Source organism: Trichosurus vulpecula, chromosome 6 (genome assembly GCF_011100635.1).
Source record: "Trichosurus vulpecula isolate mTriVul1 chromosome 6, mTriVul1.pri, whole genome shotgun sequence".
Classification (NCBI taxonomy): domain Eukaryota; kingdom Metazoa; phylum Chordata; class Mammalia; order Diprotodontia; family Phalangeridae; genus Trichosurus; species Trichosurus vulpecula.
In genome coordinates, this window is record NC_050578.1 from 111,666,725 (window position 1) to 111,687,943 (window position 21,219).

The following is a 21,219-nucleotide window of genomic DNA, read 5'->3' on the forward strand; positions in this document are numbered from 1 at the left end:
TCTCTTGAACTTTCTAAGCATCACTCCTTCCCCTACGTACAGTCTCAGTTCCTCTTTTCCTGTGAGGGTCAGCCCTGCTTAAGTTTTGTGTGCTGTCGTGGTGGTGGTAATGGTGGCAGGATTGATTCCTACCAGCCAATATGCGGAGTCAAAATTACATTACCAAAAGACTGCAGGCTCATTCTCTTTGTCCTTCAGGGGAAATCATAAAAGAGAAAGCAAAGGAAATTCATTTCTCCATTCTTAGAAACTTGTTCTCCAAAGTTTTATTAAAGGTTAGTGGACAGAAAGTACCACAAGATTCAACAGTGTGATATAGCAGCCATGAAATCTTAGGTGACAAAAAGAGAGGCACAAGGATCCAGGACCTTGCAAGTGACAACGTGGGCCATATTGTATTGAGTTCTGGGCCCCATATTTTAGGAAGGACATTGATAAGCTATAGAGCAGCCTGGACAGGGTAAAGAAAATGATGAAGGTCCTCAAGTTGAAGCCATACAAGAATTGGCTGGAGGATTTGGGAATGTTGTTTAGAGAACAGAAGACTTGGGCACGATTATTATCTTCAAGTATTTGAAAGACTATCATTTAGAAGAAGGATTAAACTAATTATGTTTGTCTTCAGAGGGCAGAACAAGGGGCAAGAGGTGGAAGTTCAAAGAGGCAACTGTAGATTTGATAGTGGGATAAATTCTGTAACAATTAGAAATGACCATAAGTGAAAGTGATTAGCTTGGGGGATTATGGGTGCCTGCTCCCCAACTGGCAATCTTCATGCAAAAGCTAGGTGATCATTAATTGGGTAAGCTATAGATAAAATTTTTAGTAGATTTCTTTAATGCTTGCTGGTTTGGACTGGATTCTGTGAAGACTATGGAAAGAAGAATCAAGTTAATACACTCGTAAGCTGAGTTTAATTATATATGCTTCATAGCTACCTTTTCTAAGCACATAACTAGGGCCTCCAAATGTGATGACATTTAATATTTTGGTAGAACTTTGTACACATAAACTCATTTAAATCTCACGATGACCCTATAAGGTAGGAATTGAAGGTATTATTATCCCCATTTTACAGCTTAGGAAATTGAGACTGAGAGGTTTCATTTTGTCCATGGTCCCACATTTTAAAAAAAATTGATTTTGTTTTTTTTGGTTAATAATAATTTATTTTAAAAAATTTTCTTCGCATCTCATTTTCTCTTCCAATTTAGCAACAAAAAGAAAATCTTTATAACAATATGTAAACAAAGTAAATTCTTACATTAGTTATGCCAAAAAAGGTTGTTTTGTCCCTGAGTATATCACCTTTCTATCAGGAGATGGGTAACATTCTTCATCACAGGACCTCTGTAATCATGGTTTGTCTTTTTGTTGATCAGAGTTCTTGAGTTATTCAGAGTCTTTTTTTAATATAATGTAATACCATCACATACAAATTATATAGCTATAATGTGTACACTATATAGCACAGTGCTGGGCATATAGTAGGTACTTAATAAATGCATATTGACTGACAATTATCCTCTTGTTCACTTCATTCTGCATCAGTGTATACAGGTAGTCTCAATTTTCTCTGAACCTCTCCATTCTACTGTTTCTTGTAGTGAAACAATATTCCATTCCATTCACATTCTGCAATTTGTTCAGCCATTCTCAAATTGATAAGTACCTCCTTAAGGTTTCCTGTTTTTTTGTTTTACTATGAAAAGAGCTGCTATAAATATGTTTGTATTTATGGATCCTTTTTTTCCTTTGGCCTCTTAGGGGGTATAGGACTAGTAGGTATCACTGAGTCAAAGAGTAGATATGTTTCAGTCACTTTCAGGGGAGCATAGCTCTAAATTGGCATGGCTACCATGGTCATACAATTGGTAAGTATCAGAGATAGGATTTGACCCCAGGTCTTCCTAATTCCAAGTACAGGACACTATTAACTCAGCAAACCTGCCTCTGCTAGCTCATAAATGTACTATCACTATACATTGAAGCACATTTTTTCCAAGTGATCAGCAATATTATCACTGATAGGTCATGCCAGAGCAATGTTTGTAGAGTGAAAACCTTTTTCAATTCCCAGACTTCCTTCTTTTTAATGGTGGGCACAAAGAGCCATCAGGGTGCGATGAATTTCACACATGGTTTCTGGGAAGTAACTGAGACCATAAAACTTTAATGATTTTCTTGGTTCCTTTTCTACAAGAAGAAAAACATATGATTCATCTTCGCCATAGTTCAAAGTGTAAGAGGGTTCAAGTTGTTTATTGCAGAGATCTTCCATCGACAGTTTTTATATTATTTGTTGCCTCTTTTTTTTTTTTAAGGAAGGTAAAATCTCAAATCCATAACAGCTGTGGACATGTTTACTAGTCCTTATGTTCACAGAAAAAGATACTGGAATTTAGATTCTATAAGGGAGAACACAACATACTCAATTTATAAATTCCCTGGCCACATCTAGATAGCTATAATTGATTTTTCTTTAATTTTTCTAATGTTGGGAGCAGAAGGCCATGCTACCTAAGCAACAAAGCCTGGAGGCTGAGCACACATAATAAAATAAGACTCACAGCAAAAATTAATCTGACATATAGTTAATCATATACTTGCTTGTTATAGTGCTTCATGGTGATTAGACAAATGGGGATATCATTCATGTATGTGTATAAAGCCGTTTGTTAACCTTAAAGTGCAAGATAAATGTTGGTGTTACTATTACTCATATAAATCACTATAATTTGGGTGAGACTGGGACTTAATTTCATTAGTATGGGGAACTCCTGTAGAGGAAACTCCCTTTACCAATGCAAATATCCATACCTTCTCTACAACTTACAATCTTAAAGAGTTGTCTGGGATGTGGGGAAATTAAGTGACTTGTCTAGGGTCACACAGATAGTACATATATGTCAGTTGTTCAGTTGTTTCAGTCATGTTGGACCCTTTGTGACCCCATTTGGGGTTTTTTGTTGAAGATACTAGATTCATTTGCCATTTCCTTCTCTAATGTATCTATTTTGTCAGGCAATCAGAGGTTAAGTGACTTGCCCAGGGTCACACAGCTAAGAAGTGTCTGAGGCGGGATTTGAACTCAGATCTTCCTGAGTCCAGGCTCAGTTCTTTAATACACTGAGCCACCACCAGCTGCCTCAGTACATGTCAGAGGTGAGACTTAAATCCAGACCTTCTTAACTCAGAAATTGCCTAAAATGTACTAAGCCATTCTGTCTCTATGGTAGTAATTAGCATTAATAATTATATAGCATTTCTAGGGTCAGCTGGAGGCAGGGTGGGGAGGGGGGAACAGAACAAAGCTGAAAGTTGCTCTGGAGCTTCTTTGAAGACCTCAGTATTTATAATCCCAGGACTTTCCCTGCTATATAGAAGGTCTGAGCGCACTTTGTGGGCAAGCACCTTTAATTCCAGTTGCTGGGAGGTAGAATAGGATAGATAAGGATGTCTTTAGTTACATTTGGAGAGGGGAGGAGAGGGAAAAGGAAGGGGAAGGGAAGGGAAAGGGGATAGAAGAAGGGGAAAGGGGTAAGGAAAGGGAAAAAAAGGTAGAGGAAGGGGAAGGGGATAGTAGGGGAAGGGGAAAGGGATGGAGAAGGGGGTAGGTGAAAGAGAAGGAAAAAGAGAAGGGAGTGGGGAAGGGAGAAGAGCATTGTTCTGTCCCACTTTTATGATAAGAATTAGTCTCACAGAATATGAGTTGAAAGGGACCTCCGAGACCATCTAACCCAACTCCTCCTTGAACCAGAATCACCTCCAACATGTGGGGCAAGAAGTTACCCAGTTTTCACTGGAGAAACTTAAATGAGAAGGAATCTACTATCTTCTAAAGCAGTCCATCTTACTCTTGTATAGTTCTAAGTAGCAGAAAATTTCTTCTTACACTGAGCTGAAATCTGCTTCTACTACCTGTTACCCTGAATTCTACCCTCTAGGGTGGGGGCCATCTCCAGTCATCCTGATCTGTATCTGGCCAGTGGACCCAGATGGCTCCGGAGGAGAAAGTGAGGCTGGTAACCTTGTACAGCCCCTCCTCACCTAAATCCAATTCGCTTGCAAGTCATGGCATCACCTCCATGATGTCACGGTCCTCTTTGAGAACGAAGAACAAATAACACCACCACTCTGGGTCTGAGCCAAGGAAATCTAACTCTGCTTCCAGCATACTTTAGATGTGTGAAGACAATGATACACCCTCCCAAAATATTCTCTTCTCTAGGCTAAAATCAAAAGATGCCTCATGTGGCACGATCTCAAGGCCCTCCCTGCTGCCTTTTAGATACTCGCCTGTCTATCTCTGTCATTCCTAGAATGTGGTACACAGAGCTAAACTCAGGGCTCCAGACGGGGTCTGACATCCCCAGTCTGGTCTTAAGCACTAGCCTCTCTCAGCATATTGTCAACAGCTGCCATGTCATAGTATTGATTCATGTTGAACTTGAAGTCCAGTATAAAGGCCCAGATCTTTTCTAGAATGCCTGTTGTCTTGTTAGATCCACCCTATCTTATAAAGGTAAAATGGATTTGTCTTTTTCACCCAAGTATTGAGAATTTACATTCCCTATTAAATTTCATCTTTTTAGAGTCAGTTCTTACCATCAGCAGGCATACTAGTGATCCTTCCTGGATTTTTGTCATCTGCAAATTTGATAATCAATGCCATTTATTGCCCTTTCCAAATCACTGATTAAAATGTTAAATAGCAAACAGCGCCAAGGATATATGGGTGGGGCATTTCATCAGTCTTCCCAAGCTGATGCTTTTGTTGTGGTTGTTGAGTCATCTTAGTAGTTTCTGACTATGATCCCATTTAGGGTTTTCTTGGCAAAGATTCTGGAGTGGTTTGCCATTTCCTTTTCCATCTCATCTTACAGATGAGGAAACTGAGGCAAACAGGGTTAAGTGACCTGCCTAGGATCACATAGTTAGTAAAGTCTGAGGTGGGATTTGAACTCATGTCTTCCTGACTCCAGACATGACACTGTCCACTGTGCCACCTAGCTTCTAGATCGTTAATTATTTAATAAATATACAATCATTTATCCTATATCTTTACATCTTAGGCACAAGGAGAGCATGTGAGATTTTGTTAGGTGCTTTGTTAAGATCTTGGTAAACTATATTTATAGTATTTACCCCAGTCTACCAGTTTGTTAACCCTGTCAATAAAGTAGGAAAACCTGCAATTTGTTCCTGACAGGAATGCATAATGAAGGCAGGAATATCCCACCTTCTGCATGAAGCCTTTCCTGGTTACTGTCAATGCTAGTGCTTTCCCTCTGAAGTTACTCCCTGATTAGAGCCGGTTCACACATCATTGTTTGAATGTTGTTTTCCTCATTAGAATGTGAGCCTCAAGGGCGGGGAATCCTTTTGCCTTTCTTTGGATCCCTAGTGCTCATTACAGTACCTGGCATGTAGGAAGTGCTTAATGAATGCTTATTGACTGAACAACTGATAAAGACAAAGTTCCAACTGGCTTTGTAGTGTCAGAAGTATGAGTTGCTCCAGATGTAGGTGTCTTGGCCCCCTGTGTTGCCTACATGTATGCCTTACTGTGCATGTTCCTTGGTCATACATGTAGTATGGGAACCTGATAAGAGTGTCCCTTTGTAGATAAGAGTGAAATCTTCACCTCCTTCCGCCATGCTGCCCCCCTCCTCCTCCGCATCATGCTATGCTACTTGTTTAAACATTTTATTTTGAACTAATGTGTCTCTGGTTGTCTGGTAAAAGAAATACATTGGTCTTTTGAGCTACAGATTTTAAGAAGCTATTTAAATCCTCTAGTCTTCAGCAAGGTGGGGAAGGGAAGAGAGGTTGGTGAGAAGATATAAGACAGGAAACCATTGAAGGCTGGCATGACCTATTCTTGATGAAGCCATCCTGACTCTGTCGAGCACCACTTTTTTGAATGTTCATAAATCATCCCTTTGGTGTAGTACATTTCAGAATTCTGTCAGGACTTGAAGTCAAGCTCACAGATATAAAGTTTGCACATTCTACTCTTTTCCCTTTATGAATATCAGAACAACACAACCTTCTACAGCCTTGTAGCACTTTTCCTGTTCTCCTCAATCTTTGAAAGATTGGTTAATTATTCAGAATTCTAAAGCACCTATTATATGCCAAGAACTGTGCTAGGTACTACAGATAGGAAAAAAAAAGAAACCCTACCCCTCAGCAAGCTTACATTCTGTTGGAGAGAAAGTATTTGTGTATAGAAACATAGAACAAACATACACGGGATAAATGCGAGGTAGTTAAATAAGGTATGTAAGAAAGGAGAGGACTAGCGGTCGGGGGCATTAGGAAAGGCTTTGTATACAAGGTGATGATTGAGCCAAATCTTGCAGAAAGGAAGGGATTCTGTAAGGTAGAAGGGAGGAAGCAGCGCATGCCAAGTATAGGCAGCAGGTGGCACTGTCTGACCAGGCTTAGAACAGGGGTCCTTAACTCTGTGTGTGTGTGTGTGTGTGTGTGTGTGTGTGTGTGTGTGTGTGTGTGTCTGTCTGTCTGTCTGTCTGTCTGTCTTGGACTTCTTTGGCAGTTGGGGGAACTCTGTACTCTTCAGAAGCAGCACATGCCAAGTGTAGCCAGCAAGTGCACTGTCAAACCAGACTTAGAACAGGGGTCCTTAACTGTGTGTGTGTGTGTGTGTCTGTGTGTGTCTGTGTGTGTGTCTGTCTTGGAATGCTTTGGCAGTTGGGGGAACTCTGTACTCTTCAGAAGCAGCACATGCCAAGTGTAGCCAGCAAGTGCACTGTCAAACCAGACTTAGAACAGGGGTCCTTAACTGTGTGTGTGTGTGTGTATGTGTGTGTCTCTGTGTGTGTGTATGTGTGTCTGTGTGTGTCTGTGTGTGTGTCTGTCTTGGAATGCTTTGGCAGTTGGGGGAACTCTGTACTCTTCAGAAGCAACGCATGCCAAGTATAGCCAACAAGTGCGCACTGTCTGACCAGGCTTAGAACCGGGGTCCTTAACTCTGTGTGTGTGTGTGTGTGTGTGTGTGTGTGTGTCTTTCTGTCTGTCTGTCTGTCTCTCTTGGACTGCTTTGGCAGTTGGGGGAGCTCTGTACTCTTTAGAATACTAATATATTTCTAAGAGCATAAAACAAAAACATGCACCTATATGTATATGTATATAATTGCAAGGGAAACCAATTATTTTGAAATATAGTTATCATGTTTCAAAATCCAACAAGGTTAACCTTAGTTTAAATATCTCTGATTTGGAAGTTTAGGGTAGAAAGCTAAGCAAAAGAAGTTCTTACTATCTCCTCTGGCCCCTCTTTGGAATTTTGTGTGTGGCCAGTCTTCCCAGACCACATATTTTGCCCCCTGTGAGGTACCACACTGATTCCACTGGCCATGCTTGAGGAGAAAACAAAGGGAGGAAGAGAACGTGGCTTATGTGTAGCCACTCCCCTTAGCAGACCACTTTAGCTGCTTGGCTTATGGTTTTTAGCGTGAAAGGCAGAAGATAAATCCCAGCTCCAGTTTAAATTCTACTTCTGGAGAATTTGTAAAAAGTAATTAATAATCAAGTTCATAAGAACTTCTATCGTGGGTTAGAGCCCCTAAGCCATGATAAAATAGCAAATTCTACCTATTCTAAACAGAAGGGTTGGACCTCTGTCTTCCTCTCTTCACCCATCCCAGCCATTCACTAGCCCACTCTGTTCTTAGCAAATTAATGACAGCCATGAATTACATAGAAGTTATGACCAGTCACAATTTTATATCATGGGGGAAACAAACAACCTCAAAGGCACTATGAAAAGCAGAAATTAGGAATAATTTAAGGAATAAGAAAGTCATGAAGTAAATGCCTTTAATTTGTAGGCGGGGTGGGAAGAAACTTAAAGTATCACCAGTCCATTCTAGCCACATCCTCCTTTTAGGGATCTGAAGAGACCAAATTGACAAGCTGAGAGAGATCATCATCTTGGAGCATCTCTCTCTGCCATCGCCAGACCACAACCTACCATCACCCTGGTGCTTTTCCTTCTGTGGTGCCAATGTCTCCTCCCACCCCTCTGTGTCCACTCATACACTTTTTTTTTCTTTTGAGTCAGTTGGGGTTAAATGACTTGACCAAGGTCTTTCAGATAGGGAAAAACGTGTCTGAGGCTGGATTTGAACTTACCAGGGCCAGCACTCCATCAACTGTGCCACCTAGCTGCCCCCCCCCCCATATGCTCTTAAAAGAGTCACTCCCAGGGTAGGAAGAACCCAAAGCCATCCGTCTGGGATTTCAGTTCCCAGAATTCATCTTGTTGGGTCTTAGAGCCTCTCAGTCTCTCCCAGGGCAAGGACAAAAGCGACCTTTCTCCTTAAGACACAATCCTTCTTCTGCTCTGGGAAGAATTCCAAACTGACCTACAAACTTCATCCTCAGGTATATTTCTCCTTGACAAGGTAAGAAGGTAATAAGGTAGCGAGTATTACACAAGTCTGGAGGACAGCCAGAGAGCCAAGTAACAGTGACAGAGAAGATGGTGCGTCATAAAGACCAGTTTGGCTGGAATGCGCAGTGGTACAGGGGAAGCAATGAAGACAGATGCTAGAAAGATAGATGGGGACCAAGTTGTGAAGAAGGGATTTTAAAACCAAACACAGGAGCCTGTGGTGTGGTAATCCCATCCACCTGTTCTTTCAATACCCTAGGCTGTAATTCATCTGGGCCTCATGACTTACAATTCATTAAGAGCCCCTTGGTGCCCTCCTACTTTCTCTACTTTTCTTGGCCTTAACTCTCTCTTTGCCACATTTCTTTTTGTCATTTCCAGTCCAAAGCATTCTTCTTGGCAGAGAAATTAGAAGCAAAGCAAGAGCTGAGGATTCCGCAACTCCACCCCCAATATAGTTTAAAATATCCGCTCCCTTTCTGTTAGCATTTCTTTCTAATCTCCATTCATTCCCAGATTTTTGCTCGTGATGGTATTCTTACTGAATCCTATTATGCTTTTGCAATCATCCTTCATTACCCGACCTTTTCAGGGCTGCTTATCCACCTTTGGTGTCTACCTGGCACTCAACTCTCATGTGTGGCTCTGAGAAGCTGTAGCATGTACAGCAGCCATAGCTTGGTAAACTGTCTCAGCAGATGGGCTAACCCAGGTTGGGAATAAACTGATGGGCCTCAGATCCATTGGTGAGTTAGGGCAGTGTCTACCCCAAGCATGCAAAGACTTTCCTTTGCAGAATGGATGGATGAGAACAATTTGTTTCAATAGGTATGAAGGCAGCTGAAGCAGGCACTGTGGAATGCTTAGAACCTGGTCAGACATGGAAGACACTGTAGCCTGGGCCATTGTCAGTCGTCTTGACTTTTGTCCTGGCCCTGGACTTAAATAACTCTAGAAAAGAGAGAGAGAGACTAATGACTATGCAAATGCCTCACTTAAGTCTAATTCAGGCATGAGTCAAGACATCACTGAAGGACAAAACAACACCACTTGCCCCCTTGCTTCATTCTTCTGTATGTCTTTTAAAAACCTAAAAGGGTTGATAAATTCCCTGTGCATCCATGCTGCTCTCTTTAGACAACTGTCCTTTTTCATTCTCACCAGAATTATTTTTGTTTGTGTTTTCAAAATCTCATTCTTAAAAACAAAAACATTTAAAATATTATTATATTGATACCTTTTGTTTTTTAACATCATCTTTATTCCTCCCTTCTCTGTTAACTAGTGAGCCATCCCTTTGAAGAAAGAATCAGAAAGAGAGAAAAGCAGTTCCCTAAAACCACACATATCAACTATGTCTGATACTGTATAGAAACACACACATATTTTTACATGCACGTATGTAATATTAATTACATATGTATATCTGTATATTGTGTATTATATTATCGTGTGACATGTATAGACACACCTATGTGTGTATAGAATGATTATATATGTATTATATCAATTTGTGTAGATATGTACATGTATATATATATATGTATCTTTATATCCCTAGTACTTAATAGTGCCTGCCACAAAATAGGCTGTTAATACGAATTAATGTGCGCGCACACACACACACACACAGGCTCCTGTGTGACCCTGGGCAAGTCACTTAATCCTGTTTGCCTTAGTTTCCTCATCTGTCAAATGAGCTAGAGAAGGAAATGGTAAACCACTCCAGTATCTTTGCCAAGACAACCCCAAATGGAGTCACAAAGAGTTGGACATGACTGAAAAAAAATCTATAATGAAATAACTGAAATATATTTATACACATATGTGGTTATATGTGTATATATATTTTCTATAACACAGAAAATATATATAACATAGAATATCTTATGCAACGTAATATATTGTTATACCAGCAGTGAGCAAGACACATCACAGAGTATAAGTTTTAATTGGAGAATTTATTAGCCGGTGGCCATCCAGGGCACAAGCAACCCAAATCAGAGCGGCCCCGAACAGAGCTCAGGGAAAGATTTTTATGGCAAGTGGGTGGGTACAGAAGCAGAAGTTCAGCAGTTGATTACTTCCCTTAACTGTATGGGTCGTTGCATAAGACATTTACAGAAAAAAGGTCAAAGAACAGGAATATTAGCAAATGTCCATCTTTGCATAACCTTATCCTTTTTAGCTGACAGGAACAGGCCTTGAGGGGCCTAACTGCATTCATGTTGCCTTATTATTTTACTGTTTGGGGCAGGGGCCTTGAGGGATATACTCATAACAGGACTTGTTTGCTCACTTTGGGTGTGGGTCAGTTCCTTGTTCCTAAAGCCTGAGTCTTGAGACAGGGTCTGCTAATTCAGGTTGAAGCAAGAGGATGGGGGTCCCTTGGGGGATTACAGGAATGTGTGGTAAGGCATTTTCTTCTTGGTACACGGATGTGCGCTGTAATGCAGGGAGGGGTCAACAACTGTCCTAAAGCAGGGTTCTTTATTATAGATCTAAACTGCAATCTTAATTCCAAGTATCACAATATATCAAAAATTTATAAGACCAGATCTATAATTTCATTGTCCTGGAGGAGAATTTCCTCTACTTATGCAGATTAGTACTTTGAATAAAAAGGCCTATTAAGCCTCACTATGAACCAAATCCTGTGCAAAGTGTTGGCTATGCAAATACAATAGTGAAGCTAGCCCCTCAACGTGCTTATATTCTAATAAGAAGAGAACACAGGTAGGGAGTTTGATTATGAGTCCAGAACTGGAAGGGGCGGTGGTGGTGAGAAGACAGATTTTGGAAAGAACAATTTCAGCTGAATGATGTGATCAGAAACCAGATGATCAAGTGTTTAGAAGAGAGTGAGGGGAGATAAAGTCAAAGCATCAAGTGTAGATGGCTTTTTCAAGGAGTTTTACCTCAAAGGGGAGGAAAGATATTGAATAGGAGCTAATAGGGATGGTAGGGTCAAGGGAGGGCTTTTTAAGGATGGGGGGAAAAGACAAAGGTATGTTTATAGACAATAGGCAAAGAGGCAGTAGATCGGGACAGATGAGAGAAAGATTGAGGTTGACAGTAGGGGGCAATCTGCTAGATAAAACAGGAGGGAATGAGGTCAAGGGTGTATGTGGAGGGTTTGGCCTTGGCAATGAAAAAGCCTGCCTTCTTCATGTAAGACCAGAATGAAGGAGGAGGTAGTGGAGAAAGTCATTCATCTGAATGATTTGAGGTGGAGGAAGAGAGATGGGGGAGATCTTGGCAAATGACATAGTTTTTTTTTCAGTGAAGTGTGAGGCAGAGTCCATAAAATGTGAGGGTTGAGGAAAGACTTAAGAAGAGGTGAGAAGGTTTGAAATGGTTGCTATGGTGAGTTGGATAGCAAATTGGTTAGGTGGGGAGCCCAACGTTTGCCTTGCTGTGAGGAGGGCTCGGTAGACACTGCCGGTACGTGTCAGAATTGGGCTTTGAACACAGGTCTTTCTGACCCCAAGGCCAGCTCTCTTTCCACTGTACCCTAATTCCTCTCTTGAAAGTAAATGCAACACAGAATTTGATTCTTTAGAGCTTCCCATTCTTTCTGGTTTGCCGTCTCTTATTGATATTGAGGTCATGGGACCCTATCTATCATTTCTCTGAATGCCTTCAAATCTGCTTTTCTCAGATGTAGGATTTATGCCACACTATCTTGACTTTCCTTTCTTTTGCTATCATGAATTCTAAGCTCTAGTGAACACTTCCTAACATTCTCATAATTTCTACTTCAGGAACTAGTTCCTTCTTGTTATTTTGAATGAGGTCTAGAATAGCAATTTCCCTTATTGCTTTTTTCCCCCTTACCTTTTGAAGGACAAAAAATATCGTTGCAAAAATATTTGCTACGGCCTTCTAAGACCAAGATATAAGATAGAAGTAGGAGATAGGGAGGCAGCAGGAAATGGACAAATGGTGGCTTAACAGGAATTGGGAGACAAAAACTCTTTTTTCCTTTCCCTTCTTTTTCTTCTCAGAGCCAGACTGATATAAAAATGTAAGCCAATTATTATGATTTAAGAAAAGATCTCAGGCCATAAATTTTACTCAGATACTACCTTAAATTCTACCAATTAGCGGTTCAGTTGGTTAACAAGCACCTTTGAGAAAGTGGCGGCGGCGGTGGTGGTGACAGTGTCAGTCCTTCACCCTGGAAAAGAAAAGAGAAATGAAGGAGGGGATGGTTAAGGATAAAAGGAAGGACCGTATGTACTAAAATACTTACTACAATGGTTTTTTTTATTAGCAAAGAACTGGAAACAATGCAGTTGTCATTTTCTTGGAGAAATGTGAAATAATTGTGGTACATGAATATAATGGAATATTACTGTATTGTAAGAAGCGATGAGTATGATGAACAGAGGGACGCATGGCAGCACTTATATGAACTCAGGCAAAGTGAAGAAAGCAGAACTAGGAAAACAATATACAAAATGACTGCGACAAAGTAAAAGAAAACGATGACAGCAACGAAATAATTGGAACTGAACATTGTGAAATTTAATGATCAAGCTGGCCCTCAAAGGAGAGATATAAGAAGGGATCTCCCTCCTTCCCTCCCTTGCAGAGGTCAGGGATTATGGGTGTAAAACACTATGAGGTTGGACTTTTTTGGAGTGTTAGTTTTGCTGGACCACTCTTTCTTCTTTGTTGTAAAGGACAGCTCCCTGAGGGAAGGAGGGTAGATGGATACATTGGAACATACAAGTAATAGAAAACCTAACAATATCAAGAATAATTTATTTATTTAAAAAGAGATACAGAGAGGGGAAATGAGATAGTTGCCTTAATGATGGGTCAGACTTCTCTAGAGAGGAGCATTCTAAGGCAGGTCATTGACTATAAGGACAGAAAATGGAGACTACTTTCTCTCCACACACTATACACATACACAGAGGTAACATGTATATATGTATACATACATATATGCATGCATACATACATACATATTGACATTTAATGAAGGCAAGGCTAGACTCCCCTTTCTCACAATAACATGGCATCCTGGTGACAAGATACTTAAGCTTAGATTTGGGCTCATGTCTAGCATTTCCCTAGAAGAGGGAGTATTCCACAAAGAGTATGAGTCAGGCATAGCATAGGGATCTATTTCCTTCACCCAAGGAAAAATACACAAGACTCTCTCAAGCCTGCATTGACAGTAAGACTTAAATGAAACAAGGAGCAGTTCTAACTACTATTATACCAGGCAGGAAGCTGATAACTTAAAACCATCTAAATATGAAACAATTGTAGAACTATGGACTAAGAATCTTATGTTTCACCTAGTCTCTCCACTGTCTCCCTCAATGTCTAGTTCTTTTCACAAGCCAAATCAGGGGCTTAGGTATTATCAATGGTAAACCTCTCCAATTCTCTTTCCCACAAGTCAGGTCCGCTCAACACCTCCAAACTTTTGGAACTCAATAATGTTGCTTCCAGGCCTCACCACATTCACCTTGAGAATGACTTCAGGAAAGGAAACACAAAGGAGAATAGACTCCCAGGATCCCATCAACAAGTTCACCTAGCTGAGTCCATGTGGTACAGAGTAGTGTGTGTGAGTGGAAAAGAATGCTTCTTACCCTCCGCCTCCCAAATTCACAGGAGTCTAGATGCACAGCTCATTACTCACTGTGTCTAAGAATTGAAGCAAGAGCTGAGCTGGAACCTGTTTCTTCTTTGAACCCTTTAACAGTGTCATGAGGTTTGGGGGGGGACCAAGGTATCTTTCAGGTAGCAAAACCAGGCCTTTTCAGAACTGGGTCACCACATGGTTCTTTATCCCCAAAAGGCTCAAGTGCTGAGTCACTATGATGTCCTTAGAGTCCCCAGAAGCTTGCAGGGGGCAATCCAGGTACATGTTCAGCCTCTAGTACATACACATGACTCTCTCCTCTCTCTCTCTCTCTCTCTCTCTCTCTCTCTCTCTCTCTCTCTCTCTCCCTCTCCTCAATTCTCTTCCTCTTTCATCTGTCTTCCCACCCTTTGTCTCTCTGTATCTATCTTTCTGTTTCTATTTCTGAATTCTCTGTCTCTGTTTTTGTCTCTGTCTCATCTGTATATTTGTATGCTAAAACAAACCATAAGAGATAAATAGATATGTAACAAGTCGGCTGGGTGTACGGAATAGATCAAAACTGTGAGAAGGAGCTGAAATAGCCAGAGGCAGCCTTGGGCAGGCCTCCAACTCTTTCCTATGCTTCTCTGCTCCAGTTGAATGTGAAATCTCTGTGGTTCAGATAAATAACAATACCAATTGCTCATATTTATGTCACATTTTAAGTTTTGCAAAGTACTTTTCATATGTCTATGTTTATTATGAGAAAGCTAAATCTAATGGACTCTTCTCAGTTCTCACCCTTCTTGACCCTTCTTCATCATTTGACACTGTCAACCTCCTTTCCCTTTGGGTGCTCATTCTTCCTAGGGTTTTCGTGACACTGATCTCTTTTCTTTCTTGTACCTGTCTGACCACTTCTCAATCTCTTTTGCTGGATTAATCATCTGTAGCCTGTCACGTCAGGCACTATTTGAGACCCTTTCTCTTCTCTCTATACTCTCTTGGTGACATCACCAACTCCTATGAATTCAGTTGTCATCTTTATGTAGATGACAAATGTCTGTCTTCAGATCCCAGATCTAGCCATAGTCTCTCTCCTTATCCAGTCTTTCACCACTGACTAGTTGCCTACATGTCCCAAAGACAACTCAAAATCAACATATAGGGGAAAGGGAAGAGAAGCAAATAAACATTTATAGTGATTACTTTATGCCACACACTGTGGCATTTGATCCTCATAACAACCGTACTAGGAAGGTGCCGTTAGCATCCCCAGCTTATAGTTGAGGAAACTGAGGCAGGCTAAGTGACTTGCCCAGGGTAACACAGCTAATAAGGGTCTGAGGCTGGATTTGAACTTAGATCTTCCTGACTCCAAGCCCAGCACTCTATCCACTGAGCCACTTAGCTGCCTCTTAAATATCTAGATATCCAGAAGCAGAACTCATCATCTTTTCCCCAAACCCGCCCTTCTTTTGAACTGATTACTACTGTCAAGGGTTCTACCATCCTTTCATTCATCCAGGTTGGTACCTCTACCATAGTGCCATCTTTGACTCTTCTCTCACTCATTCTAATTTTCAATCCATTACCAAATATTTCTAGGTTAACAATATTTCTCATGTATGTCGCCTTCTCTCCACTCAGACAACTTCCACACTAATTCAAGCCCTTCTCAGTTTTGTCTTGGGCTATCAAAATAGTTTCTGAAGTGGTCTGTTTGCCTCAATTCTTTCCCCTCTCCAATCTATCTGCTGAAGTGATTTTCCTAAAGCATCTTAAATCATGTCACTCTCTATTCAATAAACTACTGTGACTCCTTTTTACTTCTAGGTAGCTAGGTGGCACAGAGGACAGAGCAGTGGACTTGGAGTTAGGAAGACCTGAGCTCAAATCTAGCCTTGGACTCACTACCTATGTGATTCTTTCTTTCTATTTTTTCTTATAAATTAATTTATTCATTTTTAGTTTTCAACATTCAGTTCCATAGCCATGTGATTCTTAACTTCAGTTTCTCAGTTTCCTCGACTGTAAAATGGGGCTAATAACAGGACCCTCATGGCCCCTCCAGGGTTGTTGTAAGGATCAGATGGGATAACATTTGTAAAGCACTTAACACAGTTCCTGGCACATAGTAGGTGCTAATTTCTTCCTCCTCTCCGAGAACGATATCTAAATTCTTTTTAGTATTTAAAGTTCCTTAAACCAAGGCCCTTCCAGGCTTCTTACACGTTACTCTCCCTATACATAGTCTATGGTTGAATCATGCCAACCTCTCTGCTGTTCTTACACACAGCATTGCACCTCTGGTCTAAATGCCTTTGCATCTCCCATGCCTGGAAGGCTGTCCCTCCTCACTTCTACCTCTTAGAATATCTGGTCTCCTTCCAAACCAAGCCTAAGCACCATCTTCTACAGGAGGTCATCACCATCCACAAGCAACTAGTGCCCTGTCTACTAGAGTTACTCATATATACTTGTGTAGATATCTGCATATTGTCTCCTGTTAGAATGTAAGCTTCTTGAGGGCAGGGACCATTTTTGCTTTTCCTTTGTATTCCTAGCATTTAGCACAGTGCCTGGCACATTTATGAAGAAATTACTTAATAAATGCTCAACATTGATTGGCTGACAACCCTCTATTTGGCACTCAAAGCCCTTCGTAATCTAGTCCCCTTCTATCTTTTCAGCCTTCTACCTTACTCCTTGTAACATACCCTTTGATACAGTGACACTGGCCTCCTTATTGTTCCAGGAACAAGACAGTCCACCTCTCCTCTCCAAGTATTTTCCTGGCTGTCCTCCATGCCTAGAATTTTCTTGCTCCTCATCTCTACCTGCTCCTTTTCCTGGCTTCCTTTAAGTCTCAGCTAAAATCCTATCTTCTATAGGAACTCTTTCCTAACCCATCATTTCTTCCCTCTCTTATTAGTTCCTATTTATTTCATGTATAGCTTGTTTGTACATATTTGATTACTTGTTGTCTGCCCACTTAGACTGTAAAGCTCCTTGAGGGAAGGGACTACCTTTTGCCTCTTTTTGTGCTTAGCGTATAGTAGGCACTTAATAAATGTTGATTGACTACAGACTGAAAAGATTGGGAAAGGATACATTGTTGCTGCTCAGTTGTTTCAGACTCTTCGTGACCCCATTTTTCTTGACAGAGATAGTGGAGTGGCTTGCTGGTTCCTTTTTCAGCTCATTTTATAGATGAGGAAACTGAGGCAAACAGGGTTAAGTGACTTGCTCAGGGTCACACAGCTAGTAAGTATCTGAGTTAGATTTGAACTTAGGTTATTTCTAACTTCAAGCCTGGTGTGCTATTCATTGCACCTCCAACTGAATATGATGGAAAGGTAATTTGTGAGCATGAAGTATATTGGAGAACTGCAAGGCTGGGATAGGGGACAGAGGGAGATGTTTTGGGAAGCCTGAGGACACTGAATATGTAGGGAAAGAGAAAAGAGAGTCCTAGAAGATAGGAGAGAATGACCCAAAGGGAAGTGGGGATGGGTCCTACAGAAAGTAAAAGTCAGTAGGTAGTAAATGGAGATAAGGATGAGAGATGCCTCATCATGGACATGGCAAAGAGGTTATTTTATGCACAAGGATATTTATTATGGAAGAAGTCTCTAAGCCTGCAACTCACTTGGAACTGAGCAGATAGAGCCTCATGTATACAATTATCCAAATCATTCAGGTGAAAAAAAAGGTAAATAAAATTTTGCTTCAATTAGTTAAATAGTTAAGGAAAGAACTAATGTTCCCAAGTGGTGAATTCCAACATAGTTGAATGCTCCAGGTAATTGTCAACACTCCATTTCTCTGTGTCCCTTAGAGCCAGCATGATGGAGCTGGGGAAAGCTTAGCGAAAAACATTCTTATCTCCAATAGTGAAATCGGTTGGTGAAATGGGGTGACTTACTTCAGTACTTCAAAGATCTGCAATTTCATCAGCGTTGGTGTGCTTTCAAACTGATTCAGGTCAAGACCCTCCACCCAGCCCCCCATGCTTTTCTCTAGCACAGAGCCTAGAGGCAATTTTTTATCCTTCAGTAGTTGAAGCCATAGGGTGACTGATACCACTCTCTCCCTATCCTTTACCTAGCCAATGTGATTTGCCCAGGTTCATTTCTTGGGAAGTCTGACCCCTATTTAAGAGAACTAGGATCCCTATTCTTATGTTCATTAGCTCCTTACACCTCCAGCTCAGTATCCCAAGGAAAGTTGACAATTATAGTAATAATTCCATCCTGAGAGTCTGATTTCCCCAAAGTGTATGTAATATAAAGACCTGAATTAAATAAGGAACAGGTCATTTATTTCCACACACAAAGAAGAATCATGGCATGTATTACGGAATCATTTAACTACATATATAGTTGGCTGGGACCTTAATAGGACTTATCAGAATTTAATGAATTTATGCAATAATGCTCATTAGGCATTTCACATTTCACTTCGGCACTGGATGTTGTTCAATCAAACAATTAAGCTTGAGCTTTTTCCGGTAGCTTCTCTTTCTAATGCTGACTCCTCCCTTGAGGTGAACCCACTCGTGCATTGCTTAGGCACTGTCTTCCTCCTATTTCTTGGGTGGCTGGGAAGAGCAAGATGCTAGATGTTGCCAATTCAATATCTCCAGACCTTTCGATGCTAACAAGGTTGATACTAAAGGAAGGAAACACACAAGAGTCCAAAGATAGCCAAGGGACTCAGTACATGTCTAGTTAGTTGAGTTCATGCTTTGTATGGGGAATGGTGACCTGCGCCATCATTATGTCACGGTAGAGAAAGGATCTTCTCTTTCACCCTGGAGGATTGTATCTAAGAGGGTTGCCTGCCAGAAACGGCCTCTTTTCCCACCAAGTGTGGGAACCCCATATCATTAGTTCTTCTGGCTAAGCAGACAATTAGGAGTCATACATGACTGGAAGCTGAGGATCATTTAATACCATTTTATATCATTTTTGTAACTTTCAGTAAGGGACAGAGCCTTTTATTAATGATCAACTAGAAGAAGAGCTGAACCCAAGCTTCTTTGTTCTCTGAGTTTACTCAGAAAATGCCTCTCCTTATGTCAGCAAGCCCAGATGGGGCTGACTTAGGAGCATTTTTTCCTCTGTCCATGGCCATGAAGGGTGAGAACCTTGACCCCAGACACTATCTTGAATTATGTGACTTTTTCTTATCTTAATATTTTATGGGCATATACTATGTTATGGAATGTTAATGGTAAATTAAACACAGAGATCCTGAGTTGTAATTCCAATTGACACTTTGTCAACTATCCTGACTTATTGTATTTACAACCTATTCCATTAAGGAAAATCATTGTCTTGTATCATGGTTAGACATACACGGGGATCATAAAAGTGAAGTAATGCAGACATTTTGAGTCTGTTAAAGAAAAAAAATATATATATATATATATATAAGCTTTCATCACTTTGTTCAGCAGTCAGATTTAGTCTGGCTTCATGCATGCATGTCCACTGTGCTTTAAAGGAATAAATAATATGGATTTTTCTATCACCTAGCCTGTTGTCTCCTTTAACCAAACTCTCAGGTTATCAAAGCCAACCCCTGAAGTTCAACTAGAATGTTAGCTACATATGCTTTGAGGGGGTAGATATGAAAAGGGGTCCTATTTTGTATCTGTGTATCTACATTCTTACTTGTATATGTATAGATTCATACATATGCACACGCATAAATATATATGTGTATATACACACATACATAAGCATGTCTTGGTGAGGGGGGAGGGAAAGGAGGGAGAAAAATTTGGAATTCAAAGTCTTTAAAAAACAGAATGTTGTTGAAAATTGTCTTTACATATAATTAGAAAAACAAGATACTACTATTTAAAAATATATAAAATATATATGCATGTATGCCTGCATATATGTGTATGAATATGTGCATATATGTATATATGTATAACTCCAGCCCTCTAGTAATGAGCCTCTCCAAACTTAACCAAGTTTGTCGCAAGATGATACACATTCATGCCTGCTTTTCCTCATATAGCACATTCTCTCTTTTTTCTCTCTGCCTTTGCAGAGGCTTTCGGCCATGCACTTCCAACTTCTAGAGATCCCTAGTTCCCTTCAAGATTAGGTTCAGATACCACCTCCACCATTCATCTTTTCTCAATCCCCTCAGTTGCTGGTGGTCTGCCCTCCAGAATTACTTTGTATGAATTTGCATTTTCTTATCTGTATACTTGTTTCTCTAACAATGGAGTCTCTACTCCTTGTGGGTAAGGACTGTTTTTGTCTTTTTATCTTTAGCACCTAAGAGTACCTGTCACAGGATAGGCACTTAATAAATGGTTGTTGAATTGCACTGAATTTGTATAATCTCAGGCGAGTTATTTAATCTCTCTGGGCTTCAGTTTCCTTATTTGTAAAGTGAAGGTGTTGGATGAGATGACCTCCAAGGTCCTTTCTAGCCCTAAATCTATGCACCTAGGTGTGTGAGAAACAGAATATCAATAATCTCAAAGAATCCTAAAACATCTATTGAGATGCTCACAGATTTAGGAATTAGAAGAAAGGTAATATGGTGAAGTGAGAAGAACCCTGAATTTAGAGTCAGAGAACCAGGGTTCAAGTATTGGCTTTGCTATTTGGCCGTATCACTTAGGTGTTTTTGCACCTGTAAAATGAAATGGTTGGACTGGATCATCTTTAGGATAATTCAGAATCGCATAGAATTATGCTTATTTCTTTCACAAACTTTAGATAAGTCGCCTCTCCTAACAGTACTAGCCAATAAAGCCAACAACATCTGTCACCACCACAACAACAATTAATAATAGTAACTAGCATTTGTATAGCATTTTAAGATTGGCACAGTGCTGTTCAATCAAATTATCTCATTTGATCCTTGCAACAACCCTCACAGGTGAGGAACCGGAGGAAGTGGGAGGTTAAATGCCTTGCCTAGGGTCACCCAGCTAGCGAGGATCTGGGGCACAATTTGAATTCAGATCTTCCTGACTCACTGTCTTGTTCACTCTTATCCAATGAGTCACATAACTAATTGTAGTGCCTTCCTTCTTTTGATTTTTGTTTGTCCATAGTGGTTTGTATGCTGTCTCCCTCATTAGATTATGAGCTCTTCAAGGGCAGAGACTATATTTTGCCTTTCTTTGTATCCCCAGTGTTTAGTATATAGTAGGTGCTCAATAAACATT